The sequence below is a fragment of the Rhea americana genome, unplaced genomic scaffold, assembly GCF_003343005.1.
Source record: "Rhea americana isolate MKP2758 unplaced genomic scaffold, rheAme1 scaffold_336, whole genome shotgun sequence".
Lineage (NCBI taxonomy): Eukaryota > Metazoa > Chordata > Aves > Rheiformes > Rheidae > Rhea > Rhea americana.
Genome location: NW_028186464.1, coordinates 1 through 8,408, shown reverse-complemented (window position 1 = coordinate 8,408; position 8,408 = coordinate 1).

Genomic DNA, 8,408 nt, shown 5'->3' with positions numbered 1-8,408 from the left:
GCGGGACAGGCTCGGAAGCATGGCTAGGAGGAAAAAGGAGATCGAGACCGGGCCAAATGCGGCTGGACAAAGTTGTTATAACCGGTTTAAGCCATGCGGAGCTGCAGCTAGAACGGAATTTGGGCAGAGATCCGGAGAGATGTGTGCTCTTAGCTCTGTCTTTCTCTCTCCTTTTCCCTCCTGTACAATTGGAGGTTGGCAGAAGTGCTGATGTGATGGAACTGGTAAAAAAATAAAAAAATTTTTAAAAAGGAGAAAGAAAGAAAAAGAAAAAGAAAAAACAAAGAAAGACTTGTTCATTTTGACGAAGCATCTTGCTAAGCGGGAGATCCGCTCCCTCTCCTCCATTAACTCTTTCGGATTTCAGCTTGCGCCCTCCGCAGCACCCTCCGCGCCTCTCTGCTCCGGCGCAGCCCTCTGCAGGGCGCGAAGCCTCTCGCACAGCCACCTTGCTTGCGGCTGTCCCCCCCCCCATTTTCTTTTCCTTTTCCTCCATTTCTTCCTCACCCACGCCTCCTCTCCAAATGAAACCTTATCGAAATGACAGTCCACTCCTGAAGCCAAGAAACTACTCGGGTTTGCTAAACGCCTCCTCGTTGCTGCGGGGAACGGGGACCAGCGACCTTTCTGGCCACCAGCTCCTTGAGAGAGTCTTCCTCGCCGATTATAGTTAGGAGCAAAGCATCTCCTCCCTCAGCTGAATAGACCTAGCTTCTTAACCAGGAGCGAGAGAGCAAAACAAATAAATAGACTGGCAAATCAGCCGGGTTTTTAGCTACAGCCAGCCCCGCAGAGGCAATTTCTGCACTCTCGCTGAAGTTAGGGGGACCACGGGACTACCATATGCATGCGGCTGTCTCATAGGAGGAAGGATGTCTCATACAGACAGGAATACACCGCGGGCAACCGCCCGTATGTGTCATTATGCAGCGTGTACGGAATTAACTCTCCAATTATTATATGTACATGAGCATATGCAGTCCCCATTTCCCCTCCAAAACCCCGGCGTGCGAGTCAGAAGGGGGAAGAGAAGGAAAATAGTCACTTCCCCCCCCCGGCTGTGTTAAGTCTATAAAACCAGTTGTGTGGCCCTAACCTYCCTGGCCTTATATCTTCCATGCTACTGGGCCAGTTCTGGGCAGTCTATCTTTGCACAATATACAGTAGACTTCACAAAACCGCACAATGGGGGAGGCTGGGAGGTGAGCATGTTAGAGGCGTGCATATTAAAGAGACTGAAGCGAAAGGCAGATCAGGGCTTGGAGGGGGGGGGAGAGAAAAGAGGAGAGACAATTTGAGGGGGGTAGGCCCTCCCTTCGCTTTCCTTCCCTTCTTTCTCCCCCCAACTCCCGCCTTCTTTTTAGGGCTATTCAATTCATTTATCAGAGGCAGTACATCTCGGAGTCAGGGAGCAGTGTCCTTTGCGTTTTGTTACTGCTGTCACTTGTGCTCATTGTTAGGCATGTTCTACATGTTGTATCCCATATGGCCAGCTGGGCTGGGAGACCCCTTACAAAACCCAAATTGTGCCCAGCTTTCAAAACCAGTATTGTTGTCTGTGAAAGGGAGACGAATTAAAAATTCGTACTATATCTATTCTGGAAAAAAAAAAAAAAGAAAAAAAAGCACCCTCTCTCTTTCTCTCCCTCTCTCCCTCTCTCTCCCTCTCTCTTTGAAGAATAACAGAGGCCCTCCTTTTCTCCAAGTTCCCACTGACAAGTTTGTCTGTCATTTCACAGGAAATTAGATTCTCCCCCTCCCCCGCACAGAGAAACCCAAACACATCTCCACCATAAAATAAAATAAAATGCCCGTTTCTGCACCTCCAGATAGTCAATGGAGTTCCGCTGCTTTCGATGCCCTGAGCTGTTTGCTCTGCTCTGGGCAGAGAGAACAAGGATGCATTCACTCAGCATGTAATGTTATGCAGGCTTTTTCAGTACACAACTGTATAACACAGCAGACTGATAAATTTTTGTTCTTCTCCAGAGAACTGTCTCTTTCTTGTTGTAGTTCCTCGTTGTGCAAGGCGGGCGATTAAAAAAAAGAAAGAAAGTAAGCAAGGAAAAAAAATGCATCCTTGACATTTTAAATACCTCCCCTCCCCCGCCCCAGACCCGATGCAAACACACACGAAAGCTCTGCACGGAGCCACGCGTGTTTCCCGGAGCTGGCCCGATTTCACCGTTGGCACGAGAGAGCCCTGCAGGCTGCACCTGGAGGCCGGGCCCCCGCGGCGGTGCGCGGTGCTGCCGCGGAGCCAGGCGCTGCCGGGCCGCGCTGCCGCAGCTCCGCCGAGTCGGCCCTCGTCCGCGAACCACCGCTTCCCGCAGGGCCCCGAGCCCCGCCGCGGAGCTGCGCTCACCGAAATATTTACCCACGGGGGGGGGGGGGGGGGGTTTGCTAGCGACACGCTCCGGGCACAGCGCGGTGGGTTTCGGGCGCTTGTTCATCAAGAGGGGAGTGTAAAACCGAGACTGAGATAAACTCCAGCTACCGCGGTCTGAGTGAGCACGGGGAAGTGTCCAGGGCTGCCAGCACCCCACCAACGCACAGCCCCCGTCGAAACGTCTTAGGTGAGATGGTGAGATGCAGCAGCTGGTTTCAGGGCGGCCGCGATGCCATTCCTCACAAAATATTTGCCAGGGCCCCTCAGTCTCCGCTAGTCACCATCCAAAGAGCGGAAATCAGACCTAAGCCTTGCTTTCGGCTTCGTTTTCACACGATTTCCTCCTCTGGTTCTGTGGCGCTGGGGTCTCTTTTCTTTTTCTTTCTTTTTCTTTCTTTTTCTTTCCTTCCTTCCTCCACCCACTTCTAGGGAAGAAACTATTTAGGCGAATCAGATAACCTGATAATGAGTTGGAAACCCCTTTAAGCCCTGGAAATAACTTACTTTCATCACCTATTGACTGTTTGGCTTAGTTGAGAACTGGTGTGGATTTTTCGGGTCTTTTCAAGAGAGCTGGTCAATGAAAAGCTAATCCAATATTTACAAAGTATAAGAACAATTCTCGGTTGTATTTATTAAGGGGCCGATACGGACAGTGATCGCCGGGAGGGAGCAGGCAGAGGAAAACACACACACACACACACACACACACACACACACACACACACACAGAGGCAGTCGGTGCTGGAGAAGGGCCCTCGCCCGGGTCCAGCCGGCACCACCGCTCCTCCGCGATGGGCTAGATACGCTTTAAGTGGCGGTGCGCGCGAGATACCGTATCGTGCAATATTTCAGGAAATATGCACTTGTGGCTTCGGAAGAGTGACAGTCCCGCCGTGTCGGTGCATCATCTCCTTTTATCCCCGCATCTGCAAATAAACTCCTAAAGTCCTTTCCTAGCCTCCTCCTCATTCTTCTTCCGAGTAAAGCAACCCAGCGCTATCTTTTCGCAAAAGAAACAATTTAAGGATTTATTGCTTTCTGGATCTTGAGGGAGGTGGGGGATTTTATTTTTTTTCCTTTTCTTTCCCTTCCCTCCTCCTCCTCGCCCTCCCGGCGGCGGGGAGGCGCGCTCCCGGCCGCAGCCGCCGGGCGGCAGCAAAGCCCTTCCCGCCGCGCGCTGCTGCGAGGAACACGCGCGCATTGATTTTCTAAAATTTTATTTTATTTTATTTTATTTTATTTTATTTTATTTTATTTTATTATTTTATTTTATTTTATTTTATTTTATTTTATTTTATTTTATTTTATTATTTTTATTTTATTTTTAATGACTTTCTTCCTTCTCCCCCTTCCCAGGTGCCGCTGCCAGCCCCGCGGGGGCAGGAGGGCTGTGCGGGGGCGCAGCGCTGCTCCACAGCCGGTGGGCATCCCGATATGCGGTACCCGGCGATGCTCTCCGGTGCCGCGACCAGGAGCGAGGCGGCTCCCGCTTCCCCCTTGCACCCCAGTGCGGCTATTGGGCGCACTGGGGCCGGGGCAGAGAGGTGGGGAGGCTACAGCAAATTGAAGGCGCTGGGCAAGCAGCCTGGCTCCCGGTGCCGCCGCTGTCCCGCGCTCCTGGTGGCAGACGCAGCTCCGCGGATGGCCGCAGGGTGGCGCTGCCGGATAAGGGTCGCGCCGAGCCGGGACGCCGGGGCCCCCGTGGGGCTGCGCCAGGGCCCCTTCATGGCCCCCTCATAGCTCCTTTCATGGCTCCATCATGGCTTCCTCATGGCTCTTTCAGGTCCCCCTCGTGGCTTTCTCATGGCTCCCTCATAGCTCCCATAGCATCTCCTCAGCATCCCCTCATAGCCCCCTGCTGCCCCCATCCTGGGCCCCCTCATGGCTCCCTCAGGGCCCTCTAATGCCTCCCTCATGGTCCTCCATGGTGGGGCCCAAGCCGATGCTTGGAAATGCTGTGCAGAGCCTTGTTGTTGAGTTGCGGTGTGGAAATGTGTGTCTCATAATCCACGTGCAAAACGAAAGAGCCCAGGGTAGGACTCCTACCCATTGGCATGCAGGTAAAGCACCATGGGTCATATTCAGGTGGTGCTGCTGCCACCTCCTCGCCACTAGCCCCAGGCACAGGAGCCTGCTTTTGAGCAAATGTATCCATGTCCTAGGTGGAGTCYAGTGTGAAGCATTAACCTCTGTTTCAGATAATTACCAGTATTGATCATGCAAGAAAAATCAACAACTGTCAGTAAGAATGGCTGTATGGTTATGGCATTTCAGACTTTCGAAAAGCATCCAATACCGCATGCACAATTTCCTGCCAGAACTCGGTTTCTTTTTACCACTACCTTGTGTGAAATTATGTGAAGCTACTCGGACGGCTACTGCTGACCTACTGCTTTTGAATGCATTGTAGACACTTTGGGCTCATAAACTCAAAGGTATTTAGGCATCTACTAATGGGAGTTAGATGCCTAAGGACTTCTGAACATATGGGTCTCCCTGCTTGGAAGGCATTTCCCCTACTTTTTTTTTTTTTTTTTTTTTTAAGGATTCAATTCTAAAGTGCTTCTTGAAAGGTCAAATAAATGATTGCCCCTGGATTTCCTTGCTTTGCCTTTGGCAAGACCCTTCTGAGCTCAGTCAGCCTAACTGTGCTACTAGTAGTCAGGATGAGCTCTGAGCTCCTGAGCTCATGATATTAAGCTGTATGTGTGTTTTTTGTTTTTTTGTTTTGTTTTGTTTAGTTTTCTCTCCTCCATCCTTTTTGGCTTGGAGTGTTGGCCAAAACACCTTTTAGGAAGTGCTTAAGAAGAAACAAATACAGCTCACATTTAAATAAACTCTCTGGATGAAGGCCTCACACTGTTCTCCTTCGTGGCTACAGTCCCATTGGTGTTGAGGTCCAGAGTTTGTCAGTCATTTTCTCTGGAAAGAGGCACAAGGGAACATTCTTCAAAACAAAGAGATCTCCATTTCTTCCCCAGAAGACATCCCCTTTATTGCCCCAGAAATGTGTGTTTTCCTATATAGACTCATCTACTCTATGATTATTGCTCTCCAGGTGGTGCATAGCTAAGTTTTGTACTTAATTCAGTAAAGAGCAAGCCTTTTGTTCARGGGTTCACCATCCAGCGATTCAACCAACCAGCTAGATCCAACATTCCATTTTAAAGACAGGCCTTCTCCAAAAATTAAATTTTCACATGAGAATGCCCCACACCCTTCCCCGTCTCATAGGCATTTTTGCTTCTTGCAAAATAAAAATGTTAACTAATGATTTTAATATAATAAATAAAAAGTCAGTAATTCTATCTCTTGATGTGTGTGTGTGTATGTGTATATATACATACGTATTTTTTATATAGACGTATTACACACACACAAATTCCCTGTCTCAGTGAAAGGAAACAATAGTCTATTTTCTATAAAATCACCTAGAAAAAAAATCCAACACTGTCTGATAGCTGGAGATGTCAGAATAAAGACCTCACTGTCTAGCTGCTTCCATCAAAGATGTACCTATCTGCAATCCCTCCCTGTATGACACTTCTCTTACTTTGTACAATTTAGTGTCCATTTAAGTCCATGCTGTGGCTTCCCAGGCAAGTTCACCTGCCAGCTGTCACTCATCCAGAGTGACACTTGCACATTTGCTGTTTCCATCACTCCTGTGTGCTCAGTAGCTTTCCTGTCACTCACTGGAGGGGCAGCAGGCACAGGAAGATGTTCTGACACTCCAGGTCTTAATGAGAAAGACTTCAGAGGCAACCTTCCAAGGCCAGTTTTTTACTTCAGGGTTTCTTACACTGCCTGGGGATCTGCACATGCAGACTGGTTTTGGAGATTTGAACCAGAGGGACCTAAGATTGGATGCAGTCTTCAGTACCCTCTGATAACTTCTGGGCTTTTCAGACAGCAACCCTCCCCTTCCCTCCTGTGACAGTACATGACATGGTAGAAGTCCCTCTTCCTGGTGCAACTGAGGAAAGCTGATCACATAACCAAAATAAAGCAATTCGATACAGGGTACTCCTGCAAGGAGAAATACTTTTCTGTAAGGGCAGTTTTGTTTGCTCTCAGGCAGCAGGGCAGGCCACAGGCTGAGGATCTGATACAAGTCATGGGAAGTTCCAATTCAATTTTTCAACCTATCTAAGTCTGGAGTTGAGAAAGTAGCAGAGGAAATAGGAGGGAGAATTGAATTCTCATCAGAGTTCAATCCATTCAGCCTAAATCCTGCAATAAACTCACATTATTCCAGGCAAATTGAAGCTGAAGAGTTTTCCGTCACAGCAGCAGAACCCAAACCCTTGCCTTGGTTGTTTCTCATGTTTTGTACCAACAGCATAGGCTCCTTGATGTTTTACCCGCGTATAAATCACAGTACCAGAAAGACAGTTTGTAGTGAGAGGTAGGGAACTCTGGCATACATAACACCTTCCTGGGGCCTGTAAAGTTAGAGATAAGACATGACTCAAACTTCATCAGTAAATACCTTGCACAAAACTCAAGAAGGTGGCAGGGGAAGCAGTAATGTTCAGAGCAAGATTTGAAGGACAGCTTTTTACAAAGCTAAGAAACATAATAGGTTCAAATCCCACCAACAGGAGCATTTTCCTTGGGTAATCTCAGCAAGCAGATACAAGCGTTTGCCCAATGTCAAACCTGTCAATGTCCCAAAAGGCTGGAGGAAGAAAAAAGACCCAACTCAGGAAACTCAAATCCAACTCAGGAAAGCACAGGACAGCAAAGCAAAGGTATGCTTATAAAACCCAACATAGAAGGTACCTAGGACAAAATACTTCAGCCTTTAAGCCCTGCTCAGTGTTGTGAACTCAGATATGCAACAGTAGGAGAACTCACTTCTTATTTTTCATTTTATGTTGCCATCAACCAAGAGTTCACAGTACAATCGCAGAAGAAATAGCCCTTTTCTTCAAAGCTAGTTGAATGCTTCTATCCCCTCTGTCTCAAACCATACCATCCCCATCCACAGTTTATGCATTTGTCTGTAACTCCTAGGAAAAAGATGCTCATGAGTGAATCAAGCCTTTGTCTGGATCTACCAGCTAAAGCTGGGTAAGGACAGGTTCTCACTGGCACTCAAATACTCCTATCTGCTTCAGCTCAGCTTCCTGCTGAAGGAAGTTCTTGGCCTGTGGCCCTTTGCCACCTCTGTCCCTCTGCACTCACTGATGGAAGCAGTGAGGATCATGGTTACAAAGGTGTTCACACTGCTCCCTCAATTCTACCTTGACTTCAGCAAGGTTTTCAACTGTCTCCCATAAAGTAAGCTCTCCCCCCACTAGGCAAGCTCAAGAAGTGCAGCTCTCCTGGGGCTCCTCGTCAAGCCAAGGCCATTTCCAGCAAACCGAGGCAGGGAAAAGGAAGGCCTGCACAGAACTGTGCCTTGGATTTCTTTCCGAGCTGCTGCTGCTGCTGCTGCTGCTGCTGCTGGTGGTGGTGGTGGTGGTGGTGGTGGTGGTGGTAGTATCTTTTGAAAGGCTATTCCTCAAGTCTGCCCTCCTCTTACCCTGCTAAGAATGCCTTACAGCATAGAAGAAGACGTGCTGCAAGCTTCTCTGCAAGGTAAGAATTCCAGTAAAGGGAGCAGGAGACCTGCATGGAGAAGCAAGCGCTCCCAGCAAAACTCAAACAGAAGAATAAAGTACTCCAAATATGGAAGAAGGGGCATACGACTTGGGAGGAATAGAAGAACGTGGTCAGAGTATGCAGGGATGACACGAGGAAGTCTAAGGCCCATTTGGCATTAAATCTGGCAAGGGATGTCAAGGACAACAAGAAGAGCTTCTTCAAATACGTCGGGAGCACAAGGAAGATGAGGGAAAATGTGGGCCCACTGCTAAAAGGGGTAGGTGGCCTGGTGAGGAAGGATACAGAGAAGGCAGAGTTACTGAATGCCTTCTTTGCTTCAGTCTTCACTGCTAAGGGCAGCCCTCAGGAATCTCAGAGCCTGGAGACAAGACAGAAAGTCTGGAGAAAGGAAGACTTTCCCTTG